Raw genomic sequence first — 17,097 nt, forward strand, 5'->3', positions numbered from 1 at the left:
GGTCACTATCGTTGTCGGAGGTCCACAGTGTGCTTGTTGCCTGGATGATTGGTACATTTGGCCGACCGCATGTACAGGAAGCCTATATGTTACTGCCAGCAGTTATAAATCGAGTGAGTTATGAATTTGGTTAGTCCTCAGCACATTCAGATTTGCCTTTAACCTGTGGTTTTCTACGGCTACATGCAACTTTGCGTCAACCCTCCCCCAGTCCAGAATCTGAGGAAATGGACAAAGTTCTTTTGGTTTTCTCCTGAACACAGTTTCGCGAGAAAACATACCTTTTTCGAAGCCTGGATGGCTCAGTCGGTAGAGCATCAGACTTTTAATCTGAGGGTCCAGGGTTCAAGTCCCTGTTCAGGCGTCAAGTCTAATGTTGTTGTGACTGTTCAGTTCACTGTTGTTGTCGGAGGTCCAGAGTGTGCTTGTTGCCTGGATGATTGGTACATTTGGCCGACCGCATGTACTGGAAGCATATATGTTACTGCCAGCAGTTATAAATCGAAGTCTCCCTTCGGAGGTCCACAGTGTGCTTGTTGCCTGGATGATTGGTACATTTGGCCTACCGCATGTACTGGGAGCCTATATGTTACTGCCAGCAGTTATAAATCGAAGTCTCCCTGTGGCCATCAGTGAGTTATGAATTTGGTTAGTCCTCAGCACATTCAGATTTCCCTTTAACCTGTGGTTTTCTACGGCTACATGCAACTTTGCGTCAACCCTCCCCCAGTCCAGAATCTGAGGAAATGGACAAAGTTCTTTTGGTTTTCTCCCGAACACACTTTTGCGAGAAAACATACCTTTTTCGAAGCCTGGATGGCTCAGTCGGTAGAGCATCAGACTTTTAATCTGAGGGTCCAGGGTTCAAGTCCCTGTTCAGGCGTCAAGTTTAATGTTGGTGTGACTATTCAGTTCACTCTCGTTGTCGGACGTCCAGAGTGTGCTTGTTGTCTGGATGATTGGTACATTTGGCCGACCGCATGTACTGGAAGCATATATGTTACTGCCAGCAGTTATAAATCGAAGTCTCCCTTCGGAGGTCCACAGTGTGCTTGTTGCCTGGATGATTGGTACATTTGGCCGACCGCATGTACTGGAAGCCTATATGTTACTGCCAGCAGTTATAAATCGAAGTCTCCCTGTGGCCATCAGTGAGTTATGAATTTGGTTAGTCCTCAGCACATTCAGATTTCCCTTTAACCTGTGGTTTTCTATGGCTACATGCAACTTTGCGTCAACCCTACCCCAGTCCAGAATCTGAGGAAATGGACAAAGTTCTTTTGGTTTTCTCCTGAACACACTTTCGCGAGAAAACATACCTTTTTCGAAGCCTGGATGGCTCAGTCGGTAGAGCATCAGACTTTTAATCTGAGGGTCCATGGTTCAAGTCCCTGTTCAGGCGTCAAGTCTAATGTTGGTGTGACTGTTCAGTTCACTGTTGTTGTCGGACGTCCAGAGTGTGCTTGTTGCCTGGATGATTGGTACATTTGGCCGACCGCATGTACTGGAAGCATATATGTTACTGCCAGCAGTTATAAATCGAAGTCTCCCTGTGGCCATCAGTGAGTTATGAATTTGGTTAGTCCTCAGCACATTCAGATTTGCCTTTAACCTGTGGTTTTCTACGGCTACATGCAACTTTGCGTCAACCCTCCCCCAGTCCAGAATCTGAGGAAATGGACAAAGTTCTTTTGGTTTTCTCCCGAACACACTTTCGCGAGAAAACATACCTTTTTCGAAGCCTGGATGGCTCAGTCGGTAGAGCATCAGACTTTTAATCTGAGGGTCCAGGGTTCAAGTCCCTGTTCAGGCGTCAAGTTTAATGTTGGTGTGACTGTTCAGTTCACTGTTGGTGTCGGAGGTCCACAGTGTGCTTGTTGCCTGGATGATTGGTACATTTGGCCGACCGCATGTACTGGAAGCCTATATGTTACTGCCAGCAGTTATAAATCGAAGTCTCCCTGTGGCCATCAGTGAGTTATGCATTTGGTTAGTCCTCAGCACATTCAGATTTCCCTTTAACCTGTGGTTTTCTACGGCTACATGCAACTTTGCGTCAACCCTCCCCCAGTCCAGAATCTGAGGAAATGGACAAAGTTCTTTTGGTTTTCTCCTGAACACAGTTTCGCGAGAAAACATACCTTTTTCGAAGCCTGGATGGCTCAGTCGGTAGAACATCAGACTTTTAATCTGAGGGTCCAGGGTTCAAGTCCCTGTTCAGGCGTCAAGTCTAATGTTGGTGTGACTGTTCAGTTCACTGTTGTTGTCGGACGTCCAGAGTGTGCTTGTTGCCTGGATGATTGGTACATTTGGCCAACCGCATGTACTGGAAGCATATATGTTACTGCCAGCAGTTATAAATCGAAGTCTCCCTGTGGCCATCAGTGAGTTATGAATTTGGTTAGTCCTCAGCACATTCAGATTTGCCTTTAACCTGTGGTTTTCTACGGCTACATGCAACTTTGCGTCAACCCTCCCCCAGTCCAGAATCTGAGGAAATGGACAAAGTTCTTTTGGTTTTCTCCCGAACACACTTTTGCGAGAAAACATACCTTTTTCGAAGCCTGGATGGCTCAGTCGGTAGAGCATCAGACTTTTAATCTGAGGGTCCAGGGTTCAAGTCCCTGTTCAGGCGTCAAGTTTAATGTTGGTGTGACTATTCAGTTCACTATCGTTGTCGGACGTCCAGAGTGTGCTTGTTGCCTGGATGATTGGTACATTTGGCCGACCGCATGTACTGGAAGCATATATGTTACTGCCAGCAGTTATAAATCGAAGTCTCCCTTCGGAGGTCCACAGTGTGCTTGTTGCCTGGATGATTGGTACATTTGGCCGACCGCATGTACTGGAAGCCTATATGTTACTGCCAGCAGTTATAAATCGAAGTCTCCCTGTGGCCATCAGTGAGTTATGAATTTGGTTAGTCCTCAGCACATTCAGATTTGCCTTTAACCTGTGGTTTTCTACGGCTACATGCAACTTCGCGTCAACCCTCCCCCAGTCCAGAATCTGAGGAAATGGACAAAGTTCTTTTGGTTTTCTCCCGAACACACTTTTGCGAGAAAACATACCTTTTTCAAAGCCTGGATGGCTCAGTCGGTAGAGCATCAGACTTTTAATCTGAGGGTCCAGGGTTCAAGTCCCTGTTCAGGCGTCAAGTTTAATGTTGGTGTGACTATTCAGTTCACTATCGTTGTCGGACGTCCAGAGTGTGCTTGTTGCCTGGATGATTGGTACATTTGGCCGACCGCATGTACTGGAAGCATATATGTTACTGCCAGCAGTTATAAATCGAAGTCTCCCTTCGGAGGTCCACAGTGTGCTTGTTGCCTGGATGATTGGTACATTTGGCCGACCGCATGTACTGGAAGCCTATATGTTACTGCCAGCAGTTATAAATCGAAGTCTCCCTGTGGCCATCAGTGAGTTATGAATTTGGTTAGTCCTCAGCACATTCAGATTTCCCTTTAACCTGTGGTTTTCTACGGCTACATGCAACTTCGCGTCAACCCTCCCCCAGTCCAGAATCTGAGGAAATGGACAAAGTTCTTTTGGTTTTCTCCCGAACACACTTTTGCGAGAAAACATACCTTTTTCAAAGCCTGGATGGCTCAGTCGGTAGAGCATCAGACTTTTAATCTGAGGGTCCAGGGTTCAAGTCCCTGTTCAGGCGTCAAGTTTAATGTTGGTGTGACTATTCAGTTCACTATCGTTGTCGGACGTCCAGAGTGTGCTTGTTGCCTGGATGATTGGTACATTTGGCCGACCGCATGTACTGGAAGCATATATGTTACTGCCAGCAGTTATAAATCGAAGTCTCCCTTCGGAGGTCCACAGTGTGCTTGTTGCCTGGATGATTGGTACATTTGGCCGACCGCATGTACTGGAAGCCTATATGTTACTGCCAGCAGTTATAAATCGAAGTCTCCCTGTGGCCATCAGTGAGTTATGAATTTGGTTAGTCCTCAGCACATTCAGATTTCCCTTTAACCTGTGGTTTTCTACGGCTACATGCAACTTTGCGTCAACCCTCCCCCAGTCCAGAATCTGAGGAAATGGACAAAGTTCTTTTGGTTTTCTCCTGAACACACTTTCGCGAGAAAACATACCTTTTTCGAAGCCTGGATGGCTCAGTCGGTAGAGCATCAGACTTTTAATCTGAGGGTCCAGGGTTCAAGTCCCTGTTCAGGCGTCAAGTCTAATGTTGGTGTGACTGTTCAGTTCAATGTTGTTGTCGGACGTCCAGAGTGTGCTTGTTGCCTGGATGATTGGTACATTTGGCCGACCGCATGTACTGGAAGCATATATGTTACTGCCAGCAGTTATAAATCGAAGTCTCCCTGTGGCCATCAGTGAGTTATGAATTTGGTTAGTCCTCAGCACATTCAGATTTGCCTTTAACCTGTGGTTTTCTACGGCTACATGCAACTTTGCGTCAACCCTCCCCCAGTCCAGAATCTGAGGAAATGGAGAAAGTTCTTTTGGTTTTCTCCCGAACACACTTTTGCGAGAAAACATACCTTTTTCGAAGCCTGGATGGCTCAGTCGGTAGAGCATCAGACTTTTAATCTGAGGGTTCAAGTCCCTGTTCAGGCGTCAAGTTTAATGTTGGTGTGACTGTTCAGTTCACTGTTGTTGTCGGACGTCCAGAGTGTGCTTGTTGCCTGGATGATTGGTACATTTGGCCGACCGCATGTACTGGAAGCCTATATGTTACTGCCAGCAGTTATAAATCGAAGTCTCCCTGTGGCCATCAGTGAGTTATGAATTTGGTTAGTCCTCAGCACATTCAGATTTGCCTTTAATCTGTGGTTTTCTACAGCTACATGCAACTTTGCGTCAACCCTCCCCCAGTCCAGAATCTGAGGAAATGGAGAAAGTTCTTTTGGTTTTCTCCCGAACACACTTTTGCGAGAAAACATATCTTTTTCGAAGCCTGGATGGCTCAGTCGGTAGAGCATCAGACTTTTAATCTGAGGGTCCAGGGTTCAAGTCCCTGTTCAGGCGTGAAGTTTAATGTTGGTGTGACTATTCAGTTCACTATCGTTGTCGGAGGTCCACAGTGTGCTTGTTGCCTGGATGATTGGTACATTTGGCCGACCGCATGTACTGGAAGCCTATATGTTACTGCCAGCAGTTATAAATCGAAGTCTCCCTTTGGCCATCAGTGAGTTATGAATTTGGTTAGTCCTCAGCACATTCAGATTTCCCTTTAACCTGTGGTTTTCTACGGCTACATGCAACTTTGCGTCAACCCTCCCCCAGTCCAGAATCTGAGGAAATGGACAAAGTTCTTTTGGTTTTCTCCTGAACACACTTTCGCGAGAAAACATACCTTTTTCGAAGCCTGGATGGCTCAGTCGGTAGAGCATCAGACTTTTAATCTGAGGGTCCAGGGTTCAAGTCCCTGTTCAGGCGTCAAGTCTAATGTTGGTGTGACTGTTCAGTTCACTGTTGTTGTCGGACGTCCAGAGTGTGCTTGTTGCCTGGATGATTGGTACATTTGGCCGACCGCATGTACTGGAAGCATATATGTTACTGCCAGCAGTTATAAATCGAAGTCTCCCTGTGGCCATCAGTGAGTTATGAATTTGGTTAGTCCTCAGCACATTCAGATTTGCCTTTAACCTGTGGTTTTCTACGGCTACATGCAACTTTGCGTCAACCCTCCCCCAGTCCAGAATCTGAGGAAATGGACAAAGTTCTTTTGGTTTTCTCCCGAACACACTTTCGCGAGAAAACATACCTTTTTCGAAGCCTGGATGGCTCAGTCGGTAGAGCATCAGACTTTTAATCTGAGGGTCCAGGGTTCAAGTCCCTGTTCAGGCGTCAAGTTTAATGTTGGTGTGACTGTTCAGTTCACTGTTGTTGTCGGAGGTCCACAGTGTGCTTGTTGCCTGGATGATTGGTACATTTGGCCGACCGCATGTACTGGAAGCCTATATGTTACTGCCAGCAGTTATAAATCGAAGTCTCCCTGTGGCCATCATTGAGTTATGAATTTGGTTAGTCCTCAGCACATTCAGATGTGCCTTTAACCTGTGGTTTTCTACGGCTACATGCAACTTTGCGTCAACCCTCCCCCAGTCCAGAATCTGAGGAAATGGACAAAGTTCTTTTGGTTTTCTCCCGAACACACTTTCGCGAGAAAACATACCTTTTTCGAAGCCTGGATGGCTCAGTCGGTAGAGCATCAGACTTTTAATCTGAGGGTCCAGGGTTCAAGTCCCTGTTCAGGCGTCAAGTTTAATGTTGGTGTGACTGTTCAGTTCACTGTTGTTGTCGGAGGTCCACAGTGTGCTTGTTGCCTGGATGATTGGTACATTTGGCCGACCGCATGTACTGGAAGCCTATATGTTACTGCCAGCAGTTATAAATCGAAGTCTCCCTGTGGCCATCATTGAGTTATGAATTTGGTTAGTCCTCAGCACATTCAGATTTGCCTTTAACCTGTGGTTTTCTACGGCTACATGCAACTTTGCGTCAACCCTCCCCCAGTCCAGAATCTGAGGAAATGGACAAAGTTCTTTTGGTTTTCTCCCGAACACACTTTCGCGAGAAAACATACCTTTTTCGAAGCCTGGATGGCTCAGTCGGTAGAGCATCAGACTTTTAATCTGAGGGTCCAGGGTTCAAGTCCCTGTTCAGGCGTCAAGTTTAATGTTGGTGTGACTGTTCAGTTCACTGATGTTGTCGGAGGTCCACAGTGTGCTTGTTGCCTGGATGATTGGTACATTTGGCCGACCGCATGTACTGGAAGCCTATATGTTACTGCCAGCAGTTATAAATCGAAGTCTCCCTGTGGCCATCATTGAGTTATGAATTTGGTTAGTCCTCAGCACATTCAGATTTGCCTTTAACCTGTGGTTTTCTACGGCTACATGCAACTTTGCGTCAACCCTCCCCCAGTCGAGAATCTGAGGAAATGGACAAAGTTCTTTTGGTTTTCTCCCGAACACACTTTCGCGAGAAAACATACCTTTTTCGAAGCCTGGATGGCTCAGTCGGTAGAGCATCAGACTTTTAATCTGAGGGTCCAGGGTTCAAGTCCCTGTTCAGGCGTCAAGTTTAATGTTGGTGTGACTGTTCAGTTCACTGTTGTTGTCGGAGGTCCACAGTGTGCTTGTTGCCTGGATGATTGGTACATTTGGCCGACCGCATGTACTGGAAGCCTATATGTTACTGCCAGCAGATATAAATCGAAGTCTCCCTGTGGCCATCATTGAGTTATGAATTTGGTTAGTCCTCAGCACATTCAGATGTGCCTTTAACCTGTGGTTTTCTACGGCTACATGCAACTTTGCGTCAACCCTCCCCCAGTCCAGAATCTGAGGAAATGGACAAAGTTCTTTTGGTTTTCTCCCGAACACACTTTCGCGAGAAAACATACCTTTTTCGAAGCCTGGATGGCTCAGTCGGTAGAGCATCAGACTTTTAATCTGAGGGTCCAGGGTTCAAGTCCCTGTTCAGGCGTCAAGTTTAATGTTGTTGTCGGAGGTCCACAGTGTGCTTGTTGCCTGGATGATTGGTACATTTGGCCGACCGCATGTACTGGAAGCCTATATGTTACTGCCAGCAGTTATAAATCGAAGTCTCCCTGTGGCCATCATTGAGTTATGAATTTGGTTAGTCCTCAGCACATTCAGATTTGCCTTTAACCTGTGGTTTTCTACGGCTACATGCAACTTTGCGTCAACCCTCCCCCAGTCCAGAATCTGAGGAAATGGACAAAGTTCTTTTGGTTTTCTCCCGAACACACTTTCGCGAGAAAACATACCTTTTTCGAAGCCTGGATGGCTCAGTCGGTAGAGCATCAGACTTTTAATCTGAGGGTCCAGGGTTCAAGTCCCTGTTCAGGCGTCAAGTTTAATGTTGGTGTGACTGTTCAGTTCACTGATGTTGTCGGAGGTCCACAGTGTGCTTGTTGCCTGGATGATTGGTACATTTGGCCGACCGCATGTACTGGAAGCCTATATGTTACTGCCAGCAGTTATAAATCGAAGTCTCCCTGTGGCCATCATTGAGTTATGAATTTGGTTAGTCCTCAGCACATTCAGATTTGCCTTTAACCTGTGGTTTTCTACGGCTACATGCAACTTTGCGTCAACCCTCCCCCAGTCCAGAATCTGAGGAAATGGACAAAGTTCTTTTGGTTTTCTCCCGAACACACTTTCGCGAGAAAACATACCTTTTTCGGAGCATGGATGGCTCAGTCGGTAGAGCATCAGACTTTTAATCTGAAGGTCCAGGGTTCAAGTCCCTGTTCAGGCGTCAAGTTTAATGTTGGTGTGACTATTCAGTTCACTATCGTTGTCGGAGGTCCACAATGTGCTTGTTGCCTGGATGATTGGTACATTTGGCCGACCGCATGTACTGGAAGCCTATATGTTACTGCCAGTAGTTATAAATCGAAGTCTCCCTGCGGCCATCAGTGAGTTATGAATTTGGTTAGTCCTCAGCACATTCAGATTTGCCTTTAACCTGTGGTTTTCTACGGCTACATGCAACTTCGCGTCAACCCTCCCCCAGTCCAGAGTCTGAGGAAATGGACAAAGTTCTTTTTGTTTTCTCCTGAACACACTTTCGCGAGAAAACATAACTTTTTCGAAGCCTGGATGGCTCAGTCGGTAGAGCATCAGACTTTTAATCTGAGGGTCCAGGGTTCAAGTCCCTGTTCAGGGGTCAAGTTTAATGTTGGTGTGACTATTCAGTTCACTATTGTTGTCGGAGGTCCACAATGTGCTTGTTGCCATGGATGATTGGTGCATTTGGCCGACCGCATGTACTGGAAGCCTATATGTTACTGCCAGCAGTTATAAATCGAAGTCTCCCTGTGGCCATCAGTGAGTTATGAATTTGGTTAGTCCTCAGCACATTCAGATTTCCCTTTAACCTGTGGTTTTCTACGGCTACATGCAACTTTGCGTCAACCCTCCCCCAGTCCAGAATCTGAGGAAATGGACAAAGTTCTTTTGGTTTTCTCCCGAACACACTTTCACGAGAAAACATACCTTTTTCGAAGCCTGGATGGCTCAGTCGGTAGAGCATCAGACTTTTAATCTGAGGGTCCAGGGTTCAAGTCCCTGTTCAGGCGTCAAGTTTAATGTTGGTGTGACTATTCAGTTCACTATTGTTGTCGGAGGTCCACAATGTGCTTGTTGCCATGGATGATTGGTGCATTTGGCCGACCGCATGTACTGGAAGCCTATATGTTACTGCCAGCAGTTATAAATCTAAGTCTCCCTGTGGCCATCAGTGAGTTATGAATTTGGTTAGTCCTCAGCACATTCAGATTTCCCTTTAACCTGTGGTTTTCTACGGCTACATGCAACTTTGCGTCAACCCTCCCCCAGTCCAGAATCTGAGGAAATGGACAAAGTTCTTTTGGTTTTCTCCCGAACACACTTTCACGAGAAAACATACCTTTTTCGAAGCCTGGATGGCTCAGTCGGTAGAGCATCAGACTTTTAATCTGAGGGTCCAGGGTTCAAGTCCCTGTTCAGGCGTCAAGTTTAATGTTGGTGTGACTATTCAGTTCACTATTGTTGTCGGAGGTCCACAATGTGCTTGTTGCCATGGATGATTGGTGCATTTGGCCGACCGCATGTACTGGAAGCCTATATGTTACTGCCAGCAGTTATAAATCGAAGTCTCCCTGTTGCCATCAGTGAGTTATGAATTTGGTTAGTCCTCAGCACATTCAGATTTCCCTTTAACCTGTGGTTTTCTACGGCTACATGCAACTTTGCGTCAACCCTCCCCCAGTCCAGAATCTGAGGAAATGGACAAAGTTCTTTTGGTTTTCTCCCGAACACACTTTCACGAGAAAACATACCTTTTTCGAAGCCTGGATGGCTCAGTCGGTAGAGCATCAGACTTTTAATCTGAGGGTCCAGGGTTCAAGTCCCTGTTCAGGCGTCAAGTTTAATGTTGGTGTGACTATTCAGTTCACTATTGTTGTCGGAGGTCCACAATGTGCTTGTTGCCATGGATGATTGGTGCATTTGGCCGACCGCATGTACTGGAAGCCTATATGTTACTGCCAGCAGTTATAAATCGAAGTCTCCCTGTGGCCATCAGTGAGTTATGAATTTGGTTAGTCCTCAGCACATTCAGATTTCCCTTTAACCTGTGGTTTTCTACGGCTACATGCAACTTTGCGTCAACCCTCCCCCAGTCCAGAATCTGAGGAAATGGACAAAGTTCTTTTGGTTTTCTCCCGAACACACTTTCGCGAGAAAACATACCTTTTTCTAAGCCTGGATGGCTCAGTTGGTAGAGCATCAGACTTTTAATCTGAGGGTCCAGGGTTCAAGTCCCTGTTCAGGCGTCAAGTTTAATGTTGGTGTGACTATTCAGTTAACTATCGTTGTCGGAGGTCCACAGTGTGCTTGTTGCCTGGATGATTGGTACATTTGGCTGACCGCATGTACTGGAAGCCTATATGTTACTGCCAGCAGTTATAAATCGAAGTCTCCCTGTGGCCATCAGTGAGTTATGAATTTGGTTAGTCCTCAGCACATTCAGATTTGCCTTTAACCTGTGGTTTTCTATGGCTACATGCAACTTTGCGTCAACCCTCCCCCAGTCCAGAATCTGAGGAAATGGACAAAGTTCTTTTGGTTTTCTCCCGAACACACTTTCGCGAGAAAACATACCTTTTTCGAAGCCTGGATGGCTCAGTCGGTAGAGCATCAGACTTTTAATCTGAGGGTCCAGGGTTCAAGTCCCTGTTCAGGCGTCAAGTTTAATGTTGGTGTGACTATTCAGTTCACTATCGTTGTCGGAGGTCCACAGTGTGCTTGTTGCCTGGATGATCGGTACATTTGGCCGACCGCATGTACTGGAAGCCTATATGTTACTGCCAGCAGTTATAAATCGAAGTCTCCCTGTGGCCATCAGTGAGTTATGAATTTGGTTAGTCCTCAGCACATTCAGATTTGCCTTTAACCTGTGGTTTTCTACAGCTACATGCAACTTTGCGTCAACCCTCCCCCAGTCCAGAATCTGAGGAAATGGACAAAGTTCTTTTGGTTTTCTCCCGAACACACTTTCGCGAGAAAACATACTTTTTTCGAAGCCTGGATGGCTCAGTCGGTAGAGCATCAGACTTTTAATCTGAGGGTCCAGGGTTCAAGTCCCTGTTCAGGTGTGAAGTTTAATGTTAGTGTGACTATTCAGTTCACTATTGTTGTCGGAGGTCCACAGTGTGCTTGTTGCCTGGATGATTGGTACATTTGGCCGACCGCATGTACTGGAAGCATATATGTTACTGCCAGCAGTTATAAATCGAAGTCTCCCTGTGGCCATCAGTGAGTTATGAATTTGGTTAGTCCTCAGCACATTCAGATTTCCCTTTAACCTGTGGTTTTCTACGGCTACATGCAACTTTGCGTCAACCCTCCCCCAGTCCAGAATCTGAGGAAATGGACAAAGTTCTTTTGGTTTTCTCCCGAACACACTTTCGCGAGAAAACATACCTTTTTCGAAGCCTGGATGGCTCAGTCGGTAGAGCATCAGACTTTTAATCTGAGGGTCCAGGGTTCAAGTCCCTGTTCAGGCGTCAAGTTTAATGTTGGTGTGACTGTTCAGTTCACTGTTGTTGTCGGACGTCCAGAGTGTGCTTGTTGCCTGGATGATTGGTGCATTTGGCCGACCGCATGTACTGGAAGCCTATATGTTACTGCCAGCAGTTATAAATCGAAGTCTCCCTGTGGCCATCAGTGAGTTATGAATTTGGTTAGTCCTCAGCACATTCAGATTTCCCTTTAACCTGTGGTTTTCTACGGCTACATGCAACTTTGCGTCAACCCTCCCCCAGTCCAGAATCTGAGGAAATGGACAAAGTTCTTTTGGTTTTCTCCCGAACACACTTTCGCGAGAAAACATACCTTTTTCGAAGCCTGGATGGCTCAGTTGGTAGAGCATCAGACTTTTAATCTGAGGGTCCAGGGTTCAAGTCCCTGTTCAGGCGTCAAGTTTAATGTTGGTGTGACTATTCAGTTCACTATTGTTGTCGGAGGTCCACAATGTGCTTGTTGCCATGGATGATTGGTGCATTTGGCCGACCGCATGTACTGGAAGCCTATATGTTACTGCCAGCAGTTATAAATCGAAGTCTCCCTGTGGCCATCAGTGAGTTATGAATTTGGTTAGTCCTCAGCACATTCAGATTTCCCTTTAACCTGTGGTTTTCTACGGCTACATGCAACTTTGCGTCAACCCTCCCCCAGTCCAGAATCTGAGGAAATGGACAAAGTTCTTTTGGTTTTCTCCCGAACACACTTTCGCGAGAAAACATACCTTTTTCTAAGCCTGGATGGCTCAGTTGGTAGAGCATCAGACTTTTAATCTGAGGGTCCAGGGTTCAAGTCCCTGTTCAGGCGTCAAGTTTAATGTTGGTGTGACTATTCAGTTAACTATCGTTGTCGGAGGTGCTTGTTGCCTGGATGATTGGTACATTTGGCTGACCGCATGTACTGGAAGCCTATATGTTACTGCCAGCAGTTATAAATCGAAGTCTCCCTGTGGCCATCAGTGAGTTATGAATTTGGTTAGTCCTCAGCACATTCAGATTTGCCTTTAACCTGTGGTTTTCTATGGCTACATGCAACTTTGCGTCAACCCTCCCCCAGTCCAGAATCTGAGGAAATGGACAAAGTTCTTTTGGTTTTCTCCCGAACACACTTTCGCGAGAAAACATACCTTTTTCGAAGCCTGGATGGCTCAGTCGGTAGAGCATCAGACTTTTAATCTGAGGGTCCAGGGTTCAAGTCCCTGTTCAGGCGTCAAGTTTAATGTTGGTGTGACTATTCAGTTCACTATCGTTGTCGGAGGTCCACAGTGTGCTTGTTGCCTGGATGATCGGTACATTTGGCCGACCGCATGTACTGGAAGCCTATATGTTACTGCCAGCAGTTATAAATCGAAGTCTCCCTGTGGCCATCAGTGAGTTATGAATTTGGTTAGTCCTCAGCACATTCAGATTTGCCTTTAACCTGTGGTTTTCTACAGCTACATGCAACTTTGCGTCAACCCTCCCCCAGTCCAGAATCTGAGGAAATGGACAAAGTTCTTTTGGTTTTCTCCCGAACACACTTTCGCGAGAAAACATACTTTTTTCGAAGCCTGGATGGCTCAGTCGGTAGAGCATCAGACTTTTAATCTGAGGGTCCAGGGTTCAAGTCCCTGTTCAGGTGTGAAGTTTAATGTTAGTGTGACTATTCAGTTCACTATTGTTGTCGGAGGTCCACAGTGTGCTTGTTGCCTGGATGATTGGTACATTTGGCCGACCGCATGTACTGGAAGCATATATGTTACTGCCAGCAGTTATAAATCGAAGTCTCCCTGTGGCCATCAGTGAGTTATGAATTTGGTTAGTCCTCAGCACATTCAGATTTCCCTTTAACCTGTGGTTTTCTACGGCTACATGCAACTTTGCGTCAACCCTCCCCCAGTCCAGAATCTGAGGAAATGGACAAAGTTCTTTTGGTTTTCTCCCGAACACACTTTCACGAGAAAACATACCTTTTTCGAAGCCTGGATGGCTCAGTCGGTAGAGCATCAGACTTTTAATCTGAGGGTCCAGGGTTCAAGTCCCTGTTCAGGCGTCAAGTTTAATGTTGGTGTGACTATTCAGTTCACTATTGTTGTCGGAGGTCCACAATGTGCTTGTTGCCATGGATGATTGGTGCATTTGGCAGACCGCATGTACTGGAAGCCTATATGTTACTGCCAGCAGTTATAAATCGAAGTCTCCCTGTGGCCATCAGTGAGTTATGAATTTGGTTAGTCCTCAGCACATTCAGATTTCCCTTTAACCTCTGGTTTTCTACGGCTACATGCAACTTTGCGTCAACCCTCCCCCAGTCCAGAATCTGAGGAAATGGACAAAGTTCTTTTGGTTTTCTCCCGAACACACTTTCGCGAGAAAACATACCTTTTTCTAAGCCTGGATGGCTCAGTTGGCAGAGCATCAGACTTTTAATCTGAGGGTCCAGGGTTCAAGTCCCTGTTCAGGCGTCAAGTTTAATGTTGGTGTGACTATTCAGTTCACTATTGTTGTCGGAGGTCCACAATGTGCTTGTTGCCATGGATGATTGGTGCATTTGGCCGACCGCATGTACTGGAAGCCTATATGTTACTGCCAGCAGTTATAAATCGAAGTCTCCCTGCGGCCTACAGTGAGTTATGAATTTGGTTAGTCCTCAGCACATTCAGATTTGCCTTTAACCTGTGGTTTTCTATGGCTACATGCAACTTTGCGTCAACCCTCCCCCAGTCCAGAATCTCAGGAAATGGACAAAGTTCTTTTGGTTTTCTCCCGAATACACTTTCGCGAGAAAACATACCTTTTTCGAAGCCTGGATGGCTCAGTCGGTAGAGCATCAGACTTTTAATCTGAGGGTCCAGGGTTCAAGTCCCTGTTCAGGCGTGAAGTTTAATGTTAGTGTGACTATTCGGTTCACTATTGTTGTCGGAGGTCCACAGTGTGCTTGTTGCCATGGATGATTGGTGCATTTGGCCGACCGCATGTACTGGAAGCCTATATGTTACTGCCAGCAGTTATAAATCGAAGTCTCCCTGTGGCCATCAGTGAGTTATGAATTTGGTTAGTCCTCAGCACATTCAGATTTCCCTTTAACCTGTGGTTTTCTACGGCTACATGCAACTTTGCGTCAACCCTCCCCCAGTCCAGAATCTGAGGAAATGGACAAAGTTCTTTTGGTTTTCTCCCGAACACACTTTCGCGAGAAAACATACCTTTTTCTAAGCCTGGATGGCTCAGTTGGCAGAGCATCAGACTTTTAATCTGAGGGTCCAGGGTTCAAGTCCCTGTTCAGGCGTCAAGTTTAATGTTGGTGTGACTATTCAGTTAACTATCGTTGTCGGAGGTGCTTGTTGCCTGGATGATTGGTACATTTGGCTGAGCGCATGTACTGGAAGCCTATATGTTACTGCCAGCAGTTATAAATCGAAGTCTCCCTGTGGCCATCAGTGAGTTATGAATTTGGTTAGTCCTCAGCACATTCAGATTTCCCTTTAACCTGTGGTTTTCTACGGCTACATGCAACTTTGCGTCAACCCTCCCCCAGTCCAGAATCTGAGGAAATGGACAAAGTTCTTTTGGTTTTCTCCCGAACACACTTTCGCGAGAAAACATACCTTTTTCGAAGCCTGGATGGCTCAGTTGGTAGAGCATCAGACTTTTAATCTGAGGGTCCAGGGTTCAAGTCCCTGTTCAGGCGTCAAGTTTAATGTTGGTGTGACTATTCAGTTCACTATTGTTGTCGGAGGTCCACAATGTGCTTGTTGCCATGGATGATTGGTGCATTTGGCCGACCGCATGTACTGGAAGCCTATATGTTACTGCCAGCAGTTATAAATCGAAGTCTCCCTGCGGCCTACAGTGAGTTATGAATTTGGTTAGTCCTCAGCACATTCAGATTTGCCTTTAACCTGTGGTTTTCTATGGCTACATGCAACTTTGCGTCAACCCTCCCCCAGTCCAGAATCTCAGGAAATGGACAAAGTTCTTTTGGTTTTCTCCCGAATACACTTTCGCGAGAAAACATACCTTTTTCGAAGCCTGGATGGCTCAGTCGGTAGAGCATCAGACTTTTAATCTGAGGGTCCAGGGTTCAAGTCCCTGTTCAGGCGTGAAGTTTAATGTTAGTGTGACTATTCGGTTCACTATTGTTGTCGGAGGTCCACAGTGTGCTTGTTGCCATGGATGATTGGTGCATTTGGCCGACCGCATGTACTGGAAGCCTATATGTTACTGCCAGCAGTTATAAATCGAAGTCTCCCTGTGGCCATCAGTGAGTTATGAATTTGGTTAGTCCTCAGCACATTCAGATTTCCCTTTAACCTGTGGTTTTCTACGGCTACATGCAACTTTGCGTCAACCCTCCCCCAGTCCAGAATCTGAGGAAATGGACAAAGTTCTTTTGGTTTTCTCCCGAACACACTTTCGCGAGAAAACATACCTTTTTCTAAGCCTGGATGGCTCAGTTGGTAGAGCATCAGACTTTTAATCTGAGGGTCCAGGGTTCAAGTCCCTGTTCAGGCGTCAAGTTTAATGTTGGTGTGACTATTCAGTTAACTATCGTTGTCGGAGGTGCTTGTTGCCTGGATGATTGGTACATTTGGCTGACCGCATGTACTGGAAGCCTATATGTTACTGCCAGCAGTTATAAATTGAAGTCTCCCTGCGACCTACAGTGAGTTATGAATTTGGTTAGTCCTCAGCACATTCAGATTTGCCTTTAACCTGTGGTTTTCTATGGCTACATGCAACTTTGCGTCAACCCTCCCCCAGTCCAGAATCTCAGGAAATGGACAAAGTTCTTTTGGTTTTCTCCCGAATACACTTTCGCGAGAAAACATACCTTTTTCGAAGCCTGGATGGCTCAGTCGGTAGAGCATCAGACTTTTAATCTGAGGGTCCAGGGTTCAAGTCCCTGTTCAGGCGTCAAGTTTAATGTTGGTGTGACTATTCAGTTCACTATCGTTGTCGGAGGTCCACAGTGTGCTTGTTGCCTGGATGATTGGTACATTTGGCTGACCGCTTTGGTCGATTTGGTTTATTCAATTTAATAACCCTGCATGTTTTCTGAACAGTTAGCTCGCTCAGCAGTGTAGAACCTTTTTCACAGGGGGTAAAATCTTCTCTCTCTCTCTGTGAGTGTGTGTGTGTCATTGGTGTACGCAGAAACAGAGAGACGGACAGTATATGCACATGTTTGTGTATGTCCCTGTTCACTTCTTTGTATATTTTCATGAATCACACAGTACATCAGCGTATATACACACACACACACACACTTTTACTCTCCTCCATGTGTGTCCTTCCTGTCCTCCCCCTCTCGTCTTCTACATCTATCTTTTTCTGTCATGCCTTTCTTTTTCTTTCTCCTCCTCTTGTGTCTCCTGTCTTTTCTTCATCGCCTCCTCTCTGCTCCTCTTTGCACTCTCACCTCTGTGTCCTCTGACGCTGCGTCTCCTCTCTTCCCTCCTTGTCCTCTCCGCCCACGAGACTGAGGGGTGAGCTGAAATGAGAGCAGCAGCGGCAGGTGTAAATGGTTTCTGTCTTGA

The 17,097-nt window shown here is 46.1% G+C and overlaps 1 protein-coding gene and 38 non-coding genes across 39 annotated transcripts in view; all 39 read left to right on the forward strand.

Moving 5' to 3' along the window:
• Positions 1-17,097, forward strand: part of ptprz1b (protein tyrosine phosphatase receptor type Z1b) — a 132,737-nt gene that overhangs the window by 89,317 nt on the left and 26,323 nt on the right. The gene's annotated exons all lie outside the window — the stretch shown is intronic.
• trnak-uuu (transfer RNA lysine (anticodon UUU)) lies at positions 292-364 on the forward strand. The gene has a single exon. It is a non-coding gene; the product is annotated as a tRNA-Lys (tRNA).
• On the forward strand, positions 811-883 carry trnak-uuu (transfer RNA lysine (anticodon UUU)). The gene has a single exon. It is a non-coding gene; the product is annotated as a tRNA-Lys (tRNA).
• Positions 1,330-1,402, forward strand: trnak-uuu (transfer RNA lysine (anticodon UUU)). Its single transcript has one exon. It is a non-coding gene; the product is annotated as a tRNA-Lys (tRNA).
• On the forward strand, positions 1,741-1,813 carry trnak-uuu (transfer RNA lysine (anticodon UUU)). Its single transcript has one exon. It is a non-coding gene; the product is annotated as a tRNA-Lys (tRNA).
• Positions 2,152-2,224, forward strand: trnak-uuu (transfer RNA lysine (anticodon UUU)). Its single transcript has one exon. It is a non-coding gene; the product is annotated as a tRNA-Lys (tRNA).
• Positions 2,563-2,635, forward strand: trnak-uuu (transfer RNA lysine (anticodon UUU)). Its single transcript has one exon. It is a non-coding gene; the product is annotated as a tRNA-Lys (tRNA).
• Positions 3,082-3,154, forward strand: trnak-uuu (transfer RNA lysine (anticodon UUU)). The gene has a single exon. It is a non-coding gene; the product is annotated as a tRNA-Lys (tRNA).
• On the forward strand, positions 3,601-3,673 carry trnak-uuu (transfer RNA lysine (anticodon UUU)). The gene has a single exon. It is a non-coding gene; the product is annotated as a tRNA-Lys (tRNA).
• On the forward strand, positions 4,120-4,192 carry trnak-uuu (transfer RNA lysine (anticodon UUU)). Its single transcript has one exon. It is a non-coding gene; the product is annotated as a tRNA-Lys (tRNA).
• On the forward strand, positions 4,935-5,007 carry trnak-uuu (transfer RNA lysine (anticodon UUU)). The gene has a single exon. It is a non-coding gene; the product is annotated as a tRNA-Lys (tRNA).
• trnak-uuu (transfer RNA lysine (anticodon UUU)) lies at positions 5,346-5,418 on the forward strand. Its single transcript has one exon. It is a non-coding gene; the product is annotated as a tRNA-Lys (tRNA).
• trnak-uuu (transfer RNA lysine (anticodon UUU)) lies at positions 5,757-5,829 on the forward strand. The gene has a single exon. It is a non-coding gene; the product is annotated as a tRNA-Lys (tRNA).
• On the forward strand, positions 6,168-6,240 carry trnak-uuu (transfer RNA lysine (anticodon UUU)). The gene has a single exon. It is a non-coding gene; the product is annotated as a tRNA-Lys (tRNA).
• On the forward strand, positions 6,579-6,651 carry trnak-uuu (transfer RNA lysine (anticodon UUU)). The gene has a single exon. It is a non-coding gene; the product is annotated as a tRNA-Lys (tRNA).
• trnak-uuu (transfer RNA lysine (anticodon UUU)) lies at positions 6,990-7,062 on the forward strand. Its single transcript has one exon. It is a non-coding gene; the product is annotated as a tRNA-Lys (tRNA).
• trnak-uuu (transfer RNA lysine (anticodon UUU)) lies at positions 7,401-7,473 on the forward strand. Its single transcript has one exon. It is a non-coding gene; the product is annotated as a tRNA-Lys (tRNA).
• On the forward strand, positions 7,788-7,860 carry trnak-uuu (transfer RNA lysine (anticodon UUU)). Its single transcript has one exon. It is a non-coding gene; the product is annotated as a tRNA-Lys (tRNA).
• trnak-uuu (transfer RNA lysine (anticodon UUU)) lies at positions 8,199-8,271 on the forward strand. The gene has a single exon. It is a non-coding gene; the product is annotated as a tRNA-Lys (tRNA).
• trnak-uuu (transfer RNA lysine (anticodon UUU)) lies at positions 8,610-8,685 on the forward strand. The gene has a single exon. It is a non-coding gene; the product is annotated as a tRNA-Lys (tRNA).
• On the forward strand, positions 9,022-9,094 carry trnak-uuu (transfer RNA lysine (anticodon UUU)). The gene has a single exon. It is a non-coding gene; the product is annotated as a tRNA-Lys (tRNA).
• Positions 9,434-9,506, forward strand: trnak-uuu (transfer RNA lysine (anticodon UUU)). The gene has a single exon. It is a non-coding gene; the product is annotated as a tRNA-Lys (tRNA).
• trnak-uuu (transfer RNA lysine (anticodon UUU)) lies at positions 9,846-9,918 on the forward strand. The gene has a single exon. It is a non-coding gene; the product is annotated as a tRNA-Lys (tRNA).
• Positions 10,258-10,330, forward strand: trnak-uuu (transfer RNA lysine (anticodon UUU)). The gene has a single exon. It is a non-coding gene; the product is annotated as a tRNA-Lys (tRNA).
• On the forward strand, positions 10,669-10,741 carry trnak-uuu (transfer RNA lysine (anticodon UUU)). Its single transcript has one exon. It is a non-coding gene; the product is annotated as a tRNA-Lys (tRNA).
• trnak-uuu (transfer RNA lysine (anticodon UUU)) lies at positions 11,080-11,152 on the forward strand. Its single transcript has one exon. It is a non-coding gene; the product is annotated as a tRNA-Lys (tRNA).
• On the forward strand, positions 11,491-11,563 carry trnak-uuu (transfer RNA lysine (anticodon UUU)). The gene has a single exon. It is a non-coding gene; the product is annotated as a tRNA-Lys (tRNA).
• trnak-uuu (transfer RNA lysine (anticodon UUU)) lies at positions 11,902-11,974 on the forward strand. Its single transcript has one exon. It is a non-coding gene; the product is annotated as a tRNA-Lys (tRNA).
• On the forward strand, positions 12,314-12,386 carry trnak-uuu (transfer RNA lysine (anticodon UUU)). The gene has a single exon. It is a non-coding gene; the product is annotated as a tRNA-Lys (tRNA).
• On the forward strand, positions 12,716-12,788 carry trnak-uuu (transfer RNA lysine (anticodon UUU)). The gene has a single exon. It is a non-coding gene; the product is annotated as a tRNA-Lys (tRNA).
• Positions 13,127-13,199, forward strand: trnak-uuu (transfer RNA lysine (anticodon UUU)). The gene has a single exon. It is a non-coding gene; the product is annotated as a tRNA-Lys (tRNA).
• Positions 13,538-13,610, forward strand: trnak-uuu (transfer RNA lysine (anticodon UUU)). Its single transcript has one exon. It is a non-coding gene; the product is annotated as a tRNA-Lys (tRNA).
• On the forward strand, positions 13,950-14,022 carry trnak-uuu (transfer RNA lysine (anticodon UUU)). Its single transcript has one exon. It is a non-coding gene; the product is annotated as a tRNA-Lys (tRNA).
• trnak-uuu (transfer RNA lysine (anticodon UUU)) lies at positions 14,362-14,434 on the forward strand. Its single transcript has one exon. It is a non-coding gene; the product is annotated as a tRNA-Lys (tRNA).
• Positions 14,774-14,846, forward strand: trnak-uuu (transfer RNA lysine (anticodon UUU)). Its single transcript has one exon. It is a non-coding gene; the product is annotated as a tRNA-Lys (tRNA).
• On the forward strand, positions 15,176-15,248 carry trnak-uuu (transfer RNA lysine (anticodon UUU)). Its single transcript has one exon. It is a non-coding gene; the product is annotated as a tRNA-Lys (tRNA).
• On the forward strand, positions 15,588-15,660 carry trnak-uuu (transfer RNA lysine (anticodon UUU)). Its single transcript has one exon. It is a non-coding gene; the product is annotated as a tRNA-Lys (tRNA).
• Positions 16,000-16,072, forward strand: trnak-uuu (transfer RNA lysine (anticodon UUU)). The gene has a single exon. It is a non-coding gene; the product is annotated as a tRNA-Lys (tRNA).
• trnak-uuu (transfer RNA lysine (anticodon UUU)) lies at positions 16,402-16,474 on the forward strand. The gene has a single exon. It is a non-coding gene; the product is annotated as a tRNA-Lys (tRNA).

Source organism: Anarhichas minor, unplaced genomic scaffold (genome assembly GCF_050575085.1).
Source record: "Anarhichas minor isolate MPS153535 unplaced genomic scaffold, ASM5057508v1 ptg000055l, whole genome shotgun sequence".
Taxonomy (NCBI): domain Eukaryota; kingdom Metazoa; phylum Chordata; class Actinopteri; order Perciformes; family Anarhichadidae; genus Anarhichas; species Anarhichas minor.